Raw genomic sequence first — 14,667 nt, forward strand, 5'->3', positions numbered from 1 at the left:
CGCGCTGGGCACCAAGTGTTGGGGCTACCTGTGAAGTAATTGTGGACGGTATTTTTCAGGACGTCAAACACAGAGGTAAAAATTATACAAAATGTATTAAAAGCACGCAACGTGCCTGGTACTATGCATGGAATAGTAAGATGAGTCCATTCAGATGTCACCCTACAGTAGTGGAAGTGTAATGTGTAAGAATAAAGGGCTAGGCTTCTAATAGGATACATCCTCAGAAATGACAAGACAGGGAACCTTAATCTGATGAGGACGGGATTAGCCATATGTGGAAAATTACCCCGTGTGCACCCAGCTCATAGGTGTTTTATAAATGCATTGCTGCCTAGACTTTGTCAGCACACTCTAAATGCCCCAAAAGGGAAGATATTATGTATAAATATGGCAAATGTAAAATAATCTATAAAGATCAAAAACAATGTGACTTTTGTGAAGAAATGTAGATGACAGGAGATTTTCGTGATTAATAGATTATTGAAAAAGAAAGGTAAGAAATGCCAGTGTGGAGGAGGAAGTGCTATGGCTAATAAATATGAAAATATGTTCAGTCTGATTATTAATCTGGGAAATACAAAAAACACCACAGCGAGAAGGTTTTTCAGGCAATAAATCACAAAATTAAGAGGTATGGACCGGGCGCGGTGGCTCACGCCTGTAATTCCAACACTTTGGGAGGCCGAGGTGAGTGGATCACCGGAGGTCAGGAGTTCCAGACCAGCCTGGCCAAAATGGCGAAACCCATCTCTATTGAAAATACAAAAATTAGCCGGGCGTGGTGGCGGGCGCTTGTAATCCCAGCTACTTGAGAGGCTGAGGCAGGAGAATCTCTTAAACCCGAGAAGTGGAGGTTGCAGTGAGCCGAGATGGTGCCATTGCACTCCAGCCTGGCTGACAAAAGGGAAACTCCATCTCAAAAAAAAAAAAAAAAAAAAAAAAAGGAAGAAGAAGTCTGGCAATACTAAATTATGGAACGTTTATGCATCAATGGGCACTGATGCCTGTTTAGTACCATGAACTATGAATGGTCTTACATTATATTCCACCTCGCCTCAGCCTCCCGAGTAGCTGGGACTACAGGCACGTGCCACCATGCTTAGTTATTTTGTTGTTCTTTTTGTTTTTTTTTGGTAGAGACCGTGTTTCATTTTGCTGCCCAGGCTGGTCTTAAACACCTGGCTTCAAGCAGTCCTCCCACTCCAGCCTCCCAAAGTGTTGGTACTGGAGGCCTAAGCCACTGTGTTCAGCCATTTTTTACATTTTTAAAGCATTGTAAGAAACAGAACAAAACAACCAAAAAAAAAAAAAAAAAAGTAAAGAAAGATATGCAGCAGACTGTAGCCCTCATATATGTACTATTTATTATTTATTCCCTCATGTATTTGCTCTAACTTTACAGAAATAAGTTTACTGACCCCAGATTATATTGAATAGCCAACCTAAGTTGTAGCATTCATTTCTGTTCTATTTGTTATTAGTGAATTGGTTATTAGTGAATAGGCATCCTGGTTTATAAATCAGTGTATTGTTAAACCATACTCTCCAATATCTGATCGTATCATCTAACACAGGGAAGCTCAGGCTGAAATAACTATTAGGTCTTTTTCTGCTCCCTCTTACTGTTTAGTATCTGAATGAGTATTATCAGAGTTTAAAGGAGGAAACATTCATTTCCCAGTGGGGTGAACTGGGAGGTAGCACTTGACCATGGATGTCTGTGGGCAAAAATGGATAGGGTAAATAATAGTTCCTTGGCAGAAAGATTGGAATGTTGCTTTGAATAGGTTATTAAACTTTACTGGGCCTTTATTTGTGAGTCTGTAAAATAAAGGGGAGAGATTTCATGATTCCTGTGGTCTCTTCCAACTCCATGTCTTGATCTTGAGTATCAGACCAAGAATTCTGGATTTTTATCATTGTTATTAGAGGCAAAGGACATTCTAGAAGTATTGTTTTAGGAAAGCTAGATTGGTATTACTGTGCAGGATGGATAATGGATTTGAGCAGAGCTTCCCACCTGGCGTGGGTGGGCCGGAGACCGACCCCGCAGCCTTTGGAGGAAACAGTGACCTTGGGGCAGTTGCCTCAGGTTGAGGGGACCATCATCTTCACTCTAGTGTTGTACAAATATCACCATTTTCTATGGATGCCATGATGTGAAAGGTTGGCAAGAACTGAATTAGTAAAAGAGCGATAAAGTTTGAAGGCTGTTTTGCGAATGTTCACCACACAATGAAAAGGTCTTAATCAGTGCAGAGGTTCTTAGTCAATAAGCCCAGCCTATAAGTGTACTTAATAATGTATTCAAACTTTTGCATCATGTAGACAATAATGGTAGTAACAATATCAACAATAGCATGTTCTAGGTACCTCTCTATGCCTTTTATATCGTAATTCATCTAATCATAACTCCATGAGATGCTTTGCTGGGACTAGGGTGAGGCAAGCAGAGACCTAGGACACCAGATTTAAGGAGGCAGTCACTCTCAGGCTGACACTGACACCAACCTGAAAATGCTTGTCTCACTTGAGTCCTGATGCTGGTCCCTTTACTGAAGGCCACAGCTCTAGTTCAGCAGCTCTCCTCAATTCTTTCTTCTGAGTCTAGTAACTACTTATTGCCTTTGCCTCTTCAGACTTAGGAGTGGTAAGTGCTCCCCACCATTACTAGTCCTGGGGTTCTACACCATGTTTCATTTCCCTAACCCTACCTCATGTTCAGAAATACTCCCCTTACTAAATTCTTTTTAGTTTTCCAACTTAAATGGGTCATCTTTTGCACGGTAGGACCCCAACTGATAAAATCACTGCCTACTTAGGATTCCCCTCAAAGCAGAGCCTGTGACAAAGGCTTGGGTGCAAGTAGTTTATTTGGGAAGTGATCCCTGGATGCAGGAATAAAGGCAGAGAGAGTGAGACAAGGAAGGAGGATTGATATTAAACTGGTTTTGATATAGACAATAGCTGGCTCTTTATCCTGTTGGAGACCCTCTGAAAAAAATAGGATATACCCCAGAATTAGCCTCACAAAGTGATACAGGAGTTAAGAAGAAATTACTTAGATAGATAGTAAGGGTATGGGAGTCCTCAGTAAGGCTTTTCTTTTTAATGAAAAGCAGCCCCAAATCATTTTCTAACAAAGAGCAGCCTGCAAGCTGGGAGCCTGCATGAATGAATGCTGGCAGGAACTAAGTACTAGACATGTTCAAATGGCACCTCCATCTTCCCGTCTCTGCCAGCCACGTGTACTGCAAGGAGCAGACAAGATGGCACTGATCAACTGGAAAGTCCATTTGCATAATAAGATTAGGGTGGAGTGACCGGCCTTCCCCGTGTGCTATGTAAACATCATAGCTGGTCGAACCAATCTATGAGCCCTATGTAAATCAGACACCGCCTCCTCAAACTGGACTAGAAAATTCGGCACATTTGCCACCAGCCAGTCTTTTCCGCAGGGAGACCCCTTCCTCTATATAAAGAAGAGACCTCTTTCTCTTCTCTTCTGCCGTTAAACGTATGCTCCTAAACTCCTCGTGTGTGCCCAGGTCCTAAATTTTTCTGGTGCACATCAATGAACCCCAGGGTATACACCCCAGACAACATAGCATCTTCAAAAGGACAGAAGGCTAGGACACTTACCACTGACTGTCATCCACCATTGAGTGAGGGTTGTTGCCAGGGATATGAATTGGCAGATATTCCCAGGCTGTTGGAGAAAGCCCTGAGGCAGAAGAGTAGAGCGGTCACACTTCAGCTCACTTGAGGTGGGATGATGACAGTGTGCCCAGAGCTTTCCTCCGTGGCTGAGCCAATTTGAAAGTGAGCAAAGGGGCATAGAAAGCATCTGCTCCAGGTTTATACCATTTTTCTTTCCATTTTGTAGATGATGAAACTAAGGCACAGAGAATTAAGTAACTTGCTGAGTTACTAGTAAGTGATTTCCCGTCTGCCCCATGACCTTCACAGCACTCTCAATGTGGTCTGTGTCCCCAAAATGACCCACACTCACTGGACTAGGGTAACAATAGTATAGAAAAAAAGGAAGAGCCAAAGTGAGGAGCATTACCACTAATTTGTGCTAATGTTTTAGAAATAGGATGGTGAGGAAAACAGAAGTCAAAAAAATCTATAGGTTCATATCTTAAAAACTAAAAAAATAAAATAAAATAACATCATAGATGGGAGTAGTAAAAGGAGGAAGGAACAGTTTAGGGGATAAAATGATGAGGTAGGCGTTAGACAAGGACAAAACAGGCCATAAACAATAAGGACAAAATAGACAAAAAACAAGTAAATGAATAAATAAATTCAGATAAAAATGATAAGTTCAGCTAAAAGATAAAAGTGCTATAAAGGAACTACATAGCAATTGTGACCTAGGTGGGAGGGTTAGTGGAGGACTGTGGCAAGAGATGAGGATGGAGAAGTAGATGGGGGCCATACCTGAAAGAGCCTCTCAGCAATCATAAGGATTTCAAGCAGGAAACCATTAGGCAATTTTTAGGCTGTGAGATCTGCTCATGTTTTTTAAGCTGGGTGATGTGTAGGAATAGTACAAACAGAAAGACTGGGTTGGAGGCTCTTGCAGTCATCAAAGCGAGATAGCAGTGTCTTGGAATTTGATAGTAGAAATGGAAATGAAGAGAAGTGGGACTGGATGAGATTACTTAGGGAGATAGTGTAGAGAGCAGAAAAGAGTTCCTGGGCTTCCACTATTTAGATGTCAGGTGGAGGAGGAGAGGCCAAAGAGCCAGGAGAAAATAGAGGGAAGAGGAGAGCGAGGCAAATATGATCCCTTCAAATCAAGAGAGAAGAGTAGTCCAGAGACAAGGGTGCACTGCTGAGAGTCAAAGAAAGGGGGATAATTGCAAGAGTCAGGTTCTTGCAAAGGGGAAACAGATGGAAATTCAGAGACACATGCAGGAGATGCCATCTGATAGAAGCAGGGTCACTTCATTTTAAGAAGATTCCTGAGATGGCAGGACGATGAAGCTATTCCTGTCTTGTGACTTCTATTTTCTCTATGAATTTTGAAACCCAATAATTTAGGACAATGGTTCTCAATTCTGGTTGCTTGGTGGAATTTCCTGGAAAGATTTGTATGTGTATGTAAAGATTTACATGTATTTGTATGTATGTAAAGATTTGGATTCTGTTAAAATCCTCTTTTTTTTTAATACCACCCTCTTCTTTCATTATGACTTTGAAGCAATACTGTTGATAACCTGCTCCATTTTCCTTTGACCCGTGTCTGAGCTCCTCTGCAGCTGTGATTGACCATTTCCATCATGCTGATAGCTTCCGTCTCTGAGCACCTCACAAACATGATGCTTTTGTTGTCTTAGGATCTGCTTTCACCTCTCTAAATTTCCTCTTCACCAAGAACTAGCGTTAAATCTCAGCATAGATGGAGTGGAAAATATAGTGCTTACTACAGGAGAAAATTACTTATTCATGAGAAAAGCTATAGGTTTTCTCTATGTCAGCAAGAACCAACAATTTTGTGAGGTAACTTGAAGCTTAGGCACAGTGGTGATGTATGGTAAATGAGATGGAGACGTCAGAACTGCCTTGGCAAGTTATTAGGGAAAGAGTCAGAAGGCTCAGAGCCCTGGACTTTTTTTTAGAATGTATTTGTTTTTTAAGACCAAAGAACCTGTCAGCTCACTGTGTCCCCTGGGAGGGCCAGAGGACAATCTTTCTGCTAAAGCAATAAGATTGCAGTAGTGATTGAGCACCAACTTGGCTGAGAGTCTTAATGGCGACTGTCCTGTGCAGGCTAGGAATGATAGCAGGAGATGCTCTAGTATCAATAGGTACCATAGAATCCTAGAATAGCAAAGGCATTTGGCAGCGCGGAATCATCAGAAGCAAAATGGATGTAATTACAGTCAGAGGTCCTTGATATTCAGGATATCTGTGGTGTTCCATAGACTATGATATTTTTAGGGGCAAGATAGGTAGAAAGCTAATGAAAGTGTTGATTGAATTATATAACAGCAATAACAGTGAACTTGAGCTGGTGAACAGAAGGCACATGTCAACTGCCAAAATGGAATAGTATGATCTCTGGACGGGTTTCCAGATGTGAGCCAGTTTGGAAACTCAGAGCTCATCAATTAAAAAGAATCTGGATCCCCCTGAGGAAGACCCCCTGCAACACCACAAATATATATGGTATTTACCCATACTTTTTCCACAGGAACCTATGGGCATTTTTTCAGAGGAACCATACACTGGAGAAATTGGGAATTCCTAGCTCTTTCAAGGGCTGTCAGATACAGGGTGAACTACATCAATACCAGGAAATCTAAGGTGCACCATAAACCCCTTTTAGAATGGGGCATGCGGTGGCTGGGTGATAGGATACGTTTTCTAATCTGTTTCACACTGGCTGTCATGGGTCCATAAACTTATGGTCATTCCCCAGTTGCCATGTGCATAATTGTGATAGCAGCTAATAAAACCATTACATTGGTCCTCTGACCAATCAAGTATGAACCATTATGGTAGGAAGGGCCTAGTGGAAGTCCCTGAAACTGTATCCCTCTCCCTTACTCCTTGGCAAAGATAATAAATCAGAGGCCATACCTCATTCCAGTGGAATTGCAGAGATTAATGCCAACTTGAAAGACTAATGGTGACTAAGGAGTTCAGTTAACCAATATGATCCCTTCGAAGCCAGGTGGACCATGGCAAATAATAGTAGACTACTGTAAACTGAATCAAATGGTATCCCCAATCAGAGAAGCTATAACAGATAATGTATTTTTGGTTGAATCGATTAACACCGCCGCTAGCACTTCATATGTGATTTTGATCTAGCAAATATGTTCAGTTCAATCTGTGAGGAAAGAAGATCAAAAGCAATTGTATTCACCTGGGCAGATTGAGTTCAGATTAACTCAAGGCTGTGGATATTTTTCTGTTAACATTCTCAGGGCTGGTTAACTCTCCTGCTCTCCATCATCATATAGTTCAAAAAGACTCTGTTTTTTCCTCGAAACAAAACATTGATCCATTGTATTGATGACATAGTGTTAATTGGATCTAGACAGCAGGTAATGGCAAGTATTCTGGATGCCCTAGTAAAATACATGCGTGCCAAAGGGTGAGAGAAATTACAAATGTTCAGGCACCTGGAACAATGATTATATTTTTAGGAGTTGGGTGATCTGAGGCATACCTGGGAATCCCCTTCAATGTAAAGGAAAATTTTTTGTATCTCTCATCTTCCACTAAGAGAAACAGTATTTTGTGCAGATAGCCTATGCCACATTTGGAAATAGTGTTCTTACTCATTTATCGGGTGACTCAAAAGGCTGCCATTTTTGCATAGGGTCAAGAGAAGGGAGTGCTCAGCAGCAAGTCTAGGCTATGACACAAGCAGCCCTGCCACTCAGGCCATAATGACATGGCAGATCCAAAGGTGCTGGGTGATAGATAATGATGCTGTATGGAATCTCTGGCAGATCCTAAAGAGAGAATCATGGTGCCTGCCTCAAGGGTTTTCTAGTACAGCTTTGCCTTCTTCAGCCAAACCATTTGAAATGCAGCTGTGAGCAAAATGTTGAGTCCTAGCAGAAACAGGCACTTGACTATGGACTATCAAATGATTTTATGACCAGAACTGCCCTTCAGGAACTGGCTATTGTAAGGTTGGGTGCTCACAGCAACAATCCACTGAACAACAGAAATGGTATACATGGGAGCACATCTAAGCAAGTCCAAAAGTCGCAAGATACATGAACAGATGGCCCAGAGCTCCTTGCCTTTTGTGTTTCTCAGCTCACACCTATGTCCTCTGGGTTATTCTCTATGACTAGCTGATAATGTTGGAGGAAAATACTCAAAACTGGTTAAGCTTGGTATGTTGGTAGAACTGAAAATGGATTGCTACTGCACTGTGGTCCCACTCAGGGAGGAACCCTACAGGACAGAAATGAACAGAATCCTGGTGGGCAGAGCTTCAATACATGCATTCATCTCCTTTGAATGGAGAAAATAGTCTGAGGTCAGTATAAACGTAGGGGCTTGAGCAACAGTGAATGGTATAGTTGATTGGGTGAAAGGTCTCTAAGGTAGAATATTTGAAGTTCAGTAATAAAGAGACCTGAGGAAGAGGCCTGTGAGGGACCTAAAGGAGTGGGCACAAAGTGTGTGTATCTTTGTGGCACATGTGTGTTTCCGCCAGAGAGTATCCACTACAAGTGAAGCACTGACCAACCAGGTAGACAATGAAGTAGATTGTATTTTTCAAAGATGGCCGCCAATATCCTCCATCTCACATACTCTTCTTGCAATCTGACCTTGACCATTCTCCCACTGAGTGGTGGGATCTGTGTTCCCTTTCCTTGAACCTGGGCAGAACTTTATCATGTCAACCAAGAGAACGTGGTAGAAATGATGTTGTGTGACTTCTGAAGCTAGATCCCAAAAATTCTGCGCATTTCCACCTTGCTCCCTTGGGATGCTCGCTTGGAACCCAGGCATCACTCTGTGAGAAAGCTCAAAGTAGCCCACACAGAGAAACCCTGTGGAAAGAACACGTGTAGGTGTTCTGGCCCACAGCTCAGCTAAGGTCCCTGCTGACGGGCAGCACCTACAGCCAGACCTATAAATAAAGATTCCTCCAGGTGATTCCAGTCATCAGCTGTTGATTGATCCCAAGCTGTGGTCCAAGACTTCATGAAGCAGAGGCACTATGACCTCTCTGAAGGCCTGACATAACAGAATTCCTGTGAGAAAAAATTTGGCTGAAACCTGCTTGTTGAACTGCTGTTTCTATCATGGCCACGAGAGGGAGACCTTGTTTCTTAGGGACCTGCAAGCTGCCAAAACCATATTCCTTTATTGGTCCCTGCCTAGATTGGCAGTGGATTTTCCTTCCTTCTCCAGACCGGGCCTGCTGAGGTCAGATGGCTGAATTAAAGTTTCCTTTTTCTAATCTTATATCTTGAGTATGTATGGGCTCTGTAAAGATCTTCTCATTTAGGTGAAGAAAAACCTGATGATTAACTTTGCTTGTGTAATGAGAGAATTGGCATGCAGATTGCATATTTGGGTCTGAGGAAAAAGAAATCCAGTCATCTGGGTTTGTACTTCGAAGTTAATGGGTGAAGGCAGAGCATCTGCATCCAGCAGCCAGGTCTTAAGGTCTCTACGAGGTAATATCCACTGAAGTAGAGGACGCACATAAAGTGAGAGTTTCCATAATGGTCTGCAGAAGCTTTCCTGGGAGAGCTGGGACTTGCGGTTTTTGGACCACCAAAATGCTGCTGCTTAGGCCCCTGGTGCATTTGGTGACAAGTGCAGTGAACTTGGAGGTAAGGGAGGCTGCTAGAAGTCATTTCCAATTGCTTCCTATGGTTTATTCCTATTGACAAATAGTTCACCTTTAGTTTAACTTTTTGACACCATTTTTTGAAATTGTAAATGATACATAATATAAAATGTATTATCTTAACCATTTTTAAGTATATTAAGTACAGTTTAGTTCAGTGGCATTAAGTACATTCACATTGTTGTGCAACCATCACCAGCATTCATCCTCAGAACTCTTTTTATCTTGCAAAACTGAAACTCTGTGCCCATTATACAAAAACTCCCCTCACTCCAGCCACTGGCAACCACCATTCTACTTGTTGCCTCTATGAATTTGACTAATCTGGGTACTGCATATAAGTACAGTCATACAATATTTGTTCTTTTGTGACTGGCGTGATGTCCTCAAGATTCGTCCATGTTATAGCATGTGTCAAAATTTTGTTCCTTTTTAAGGCTGAACAATAGTCCTTTGCATTATAAGACACATTTTGTTTATTCATTCATCTATTAGTGGCCACTTGGGTTAATTCCACCTTTTAGATATTGTGAATAATGCTGCTATGAACATGAATATACACATGTATGTCTGAGTTCAGGCTTTCAATTTTTCTGGGTATATACCCAAAAGTAGAAATGCTTATCATATAGTAACTCGATTTTTAATTTTTTTGAGAAACTACCATACTGTTTCACAGTGGTCCAGTTTTACATTCCTTGGCAGCAGTGCACAAGGGTTCCAGTTTCTCCACATCCTTGCCAACACTTGTTATTATCTGGTTTTTGTTTGTTTTGATACTAGTCTTCCTAATAAGTGTGAGGTAGGTCCCTTTCCTTTTCAAAGCCTGCTGCCTTTATATATTCTAAGGGATGGGAATGTCACCGTAACATCTGCCATAGTCTTTTTGCAACTGACTATTTCTGTTGTCTCTGGTAAGCATAATAATCAAGAAACAACTGAGAGCCCTGTCATTTCCTGAACCCTCACTGGCAGTTGTTTGCTTCTTAGATAGCTAAGAACATTTGTCTCCTTCCTTGAGGAGGCAATCTGGCATAATACCTGAGAGTGTGGACTATGAAGCTGGATATATGCATTAAAATCCTGGCATTGTCATTTATTAGATCTTGGACAAGTTACTATATCACTGTTTCTTTTCTTTTCTCTTCTTTTCTTTTCTTTTCTGTTCTTTTCTTCTCTCTCTCTCTCTGTCTCCCTCTCTCCCTCTCTCTGTCTCTCTCTTTCTTTTTTTTTCTTTTTCCAAGGTCTCACTCTGTCACCTAGGCTTGAGTGCAGGCACAATCATAGCTCACTAAAGGCTTGAACTCCCGCCCCAGCCTCCTAAGTAGCTGGTACTACAGGTGCGCACCACCACACTGGCTAATTTTTAAATATATTTTTGTAGAGACAGGATCTCACTGTGTTACCCACGCTGGTCTCAAACTCCAGGGCTCAGGTGATCCTTATGCCTTGGTAACCTCCCAAAGTGCTAAGATTACCAGTGTGAGCCACCATGCCCAGTGCCTTCATTTCTTTAGCTGTAAAATGGAGCTAATAATAGAGTTATTATGAGGAGTAACTAAGTCAATACATAAAAACATTTAAAGCAGTTTGTGGCACATGGTTGGCAGTCACTAAATGGTAGCAATTGTTACCCCTCTGGGAGATCCCTGAGGCCTTCCCAGAAGCTGATGCCCTAATGCTTCTGTACAGCCTGCAGAACTGTGAATCAATTAAATCTCTTTTCTTTGTAGATTACCCAGTCTCAGGTATTTCTTGATAGCAGTGCAAGAACAGACTAATTCAGAAAATTGGTACTGAAGAGTAGGGCATTGCTATAAAGACACCTGAAAATGTGGAGTCGGCTTTGGAACTGGGTAGCAGGCAGAGGTTTGGACAATTTGGTGGGCTCAGAAGAAGACAGGAAGATGAGGGAAAATTTGGAACTTCCCGGAGACTTGTTAAACTGTTATGACCAAAATGCTGTTAATGATATGGACAATGAGGTCCAGGGTAACAAGATCTCAGATGAAAGTGAGAAACTTATTGGGAACTGGAGCAAAAGTTATTTTTGTTATGTGTTAGCAAAGAACCTGGTGGTATTTTACCCCTGCCCTAGGGATCTGTGGAACTTTGAACTTGAGAGTGATGATTTAGGGTATCGGTAGTAGAAATTTCTAAGCAGCAAAGTGTTGAAGATGTGGCCTGGCTGCTTCTAACAACCAATGCTAATAATGTGTGAGCAAAGCAAGGACATAAAACTACAACTTACATTTAAGGGGAAGCAGAACATAAACATTTGAAAAATTTGCAACCCAGTCATGTGGTAGAAAAGAAAAGCCCATTTGCAGGGGAACAATTCAGGCTGGCTGCAGAAATTTGTATAACTAAAAGGAAAGCACATGCTGATAGTCATGACAATGGGGAAAATGCCTCCAAGGCATTTCAGAGATCTTTGTGGCAGCCCCTCCCATCACAGGCCTGGAGGCCTAGGAGGACAGAATAGTTTTGTGGGCCACACTCAGAGCCCCACTACCCTGTGCAAGCTTGGGACACTGCTCCCTGCATCCCAGCCATTCCAGCTCCAGCCCTGGCTCAAAAAGGTCCAGGTACAGCTTGGGCCACTGCTTCAGAAGGTGCAAACTATAAGCCTTGGTGGTTTCCATATGCTGTTAAGCCTGTGGGTATGCAGAGTGCAAGAGTTGAGGCTTGGGATCCTCCACCTGAGTTTCAGAGGATGTATGGAAAAGCCTGGATGTTCAGACAGAAGCCTGCTGAAGGGGCAGAGTCCTCATGGAGAACCCCTACTATGGCAATGCAGAGGGGAAATGCAGGACTGTAGCTCCCACACAGAGTCTCCACTGGAGCATTGCCTAGTGAAGCTGTGAGAAGAGGGCCACTGTCCTCCAGGGTCTGGAATGGTAGATACGCTAACAGCTTGCACTTGTTACCCGGAAGAGCCACAAGCACTCAACATTGGCCTTTGAGAGCAGCTCTGGGAGCTGAACCCTGCAAAGCTGTAGGGGTGGAACTGCCCAAGATCTTGGGAGCCCACCCCTTGCATCAGTGTGCCCTGGTTGTGAGACATGGAGTCAAAGAAGATTGTTTTGGAGCTTTAAGATTTCAGGACTGCCCTACTGAGTTTCAGACTTGCATGGGGCCTCTAGTCCATTTATTTTGACGAATTTCTCCCTTTTGGAATGGGAGTATTTACCCAATGCCTATACCTCCATTGTATCTTGGAAGTAACTAACTTGTTTTTTATTTTATAGGCTCATAGGTGGAAGGGGCTAGCTTTGTCTCAGATGAGACTTTGGGCTTTAGACTTTCAAGTTAACGCTGGAATGAGTTAAGACTTTGGGGAGGTGTTGGGAAGGCATGATTGGATTTTGCAATGTGAGAAGGACATGAGATTTGGGAGGGGCCAAGGGTGGAATGATAGGATTTGGATCTCTGTCCCCACCCAAATCTTATGTCAAAATGTAGCACCAGTGTGGGAGGTGGGGTGTGGGAGGTGATTGGATCATGGAGGCCATTTTTCATAAATGTTTTAGCACTGTCCCCATGCAGTGGTTCTCATGATAGTGAATGAGTGAGTTCTCATGAGATCTGGTTGTTTTAAAGTGTGTAGCACCTCCCCACTTTCTCTCTTCCTCCTGCTCCAGCCATGAGAAGATGCCTGCTCTGACTTTTGCCTTCCACCATGAGTAAAAGCTTCCTGAGGCCTCCCCAGAAGCGAATGCTGCCATGCTTCCTATACAGCCTGTGGAACTGTGAGTCAATTAAACTTTTGTTTATAAATTACCCAGTCTCTAGCCAGGCATGATGGTATGTGCCTGTAGTCCCAGCTACTTGGGAGGCTGAGGCAGGAGGATTGCTTGAGCCCAGGATTTCGAGGCTGCAGTGAGTTATAATTGCACTACTGTACTTCAGCCAGGGCAACAGAGTGAGACCCTGTCTCAAAAATAAATAAATAAATACATAAATACATAATAAATTACCCAGTCACAGGTATTTCTTTGTAGCAGTGAGAGAATGGACTAATACACCCTCCATACCACACCCTAGTACTTCACCTCCCTTTCCAACTATTGTAGAAGATACTCAGTGTTATCATTTACTATCTTATAAATGCAAAAATTGAAGTTTAAAGAGGTTAAGTAATTGGCTTAAGGTATCATAGCTGGTGAACAGAGGCGCTGAGATTTGTTCTCCTTTGGTTTGACCCTAGAACCCTCTCCTAACATTTTTTTTTTTTATTTTGAGTCTTGTTTGGCAGAATAAATAGCAAAGACAGCATCATCTTTGCTGAGGAAAGATGACTATTATTAGTAGTATGCAAGGGGAGAGTCGTCAGTGTTACATCAGCTTTTCCCCTGTGTCTCTCATCCCACGAATGAAGAGCAGATGTGAAAATTGCTGCCAGCCACTCACTTGTCAGATGAGAACTGACTTGGCTGTGCTTATTACAAAATTAATTTTTAGGTTGTGATGGTTTTAATAAGCCATGTGAAATGTAGATGTCCTCAAGATTTATAAACTTTAATTTAGAAGTGTCTTTGATTCTAATACAAATCTATTTTTACTTACAGTAAGATAGCAAAGCAAAAAGTTTCTGAAAAGGTTCTGGATGTGTCTAAGGAAAATTTGATTAGATGGTCCAGTATTTCAGTAACACACACAAGAAGCTTCTGAATAACTTGTAAAAGTGAGATGATATGTCCCACTTTGATTTAAATTCCATTACATGTATCCTTAGGAATTAGCAAAAAAAAATTTTTTTCTAATAATGAGACACATTATTAGATGATTTTGACTCATAAAGAATAAGTTGTTTGAGAATGAAATTTGTCTAGACACAAGTATTGGTTCTGTAAAATGAAAGAAAATATCCAAAATTCTGTGCAACTCTCTGTTAAAAGATAATCCTAAGGCTACTTCAGAGATATTTTTGTTATTCAGGATATGGAATGAGCATGAACATTTGCATTTTAATGGTCACAAGAACCATTAAGGGGAGAAACTCCCAAAATATAATAAGACATGATTTGTTTCAACTCTATGTTGGCTCTGTATGTTTGGAATGCCTTGTAATTTCATATGTATTTGGATGATGTTTATCTTTGCTGTGTCTTTGATGAAATGATGTGTTAAACTAACTTCTTGTAGTACATAAAGGAGGAAATTGTAAAGCAATTTATTTTGTTCTGCAAATGGTGTTACTAATTACAGGTTAGTCTTTTTTCTCCCTCTTATTACAAGAGGCCACGAGACCTCTCCCCAGACTCACAGTTCTACCTTTCATCTTCCTGCCAAAAACACATCTTTGGAGCACAGGC

At 41.8% G+C, this 14,667-nt stretch overlaps 1 long non-coding RNA gene across 1 annotated transcript in view; it reads left to right on the forward strand.

Annotated features, from left to right (window-relative positions):
* Positions 1-14,667, forward strand: part of LOC144339425 (uncharacterized) — a 73,108-nt gene that overhangs the window by 604 nt on the left and 57,837 nt on the right. The window contains exon 2 of the long non-coding RNA XR_013414448.1: positions 12,994-13,101. This is a non-coding gene — a long non-coding RNA (uncharacterized LOC144339425). The remainder of the gene's footprint in view (positions 1-12,993; positions 13,102-14,667) is intronic.

This window comes from Macaca mulatta, chromosome 2 (genome assembly GCF_049350105.2).
Source record: "Macaca mulatta isolate MMU2019108-1 chromosome 2, T2T-MMU8v2.0, whole genome shotgun sequence".
Taxonomy (NCBI): domain Eukaryota; kingdom Metazoa; phylum Chordata; class Mammalia; order Primates; family Cercopithecidae; genus Macaca; species Macaca mulatta.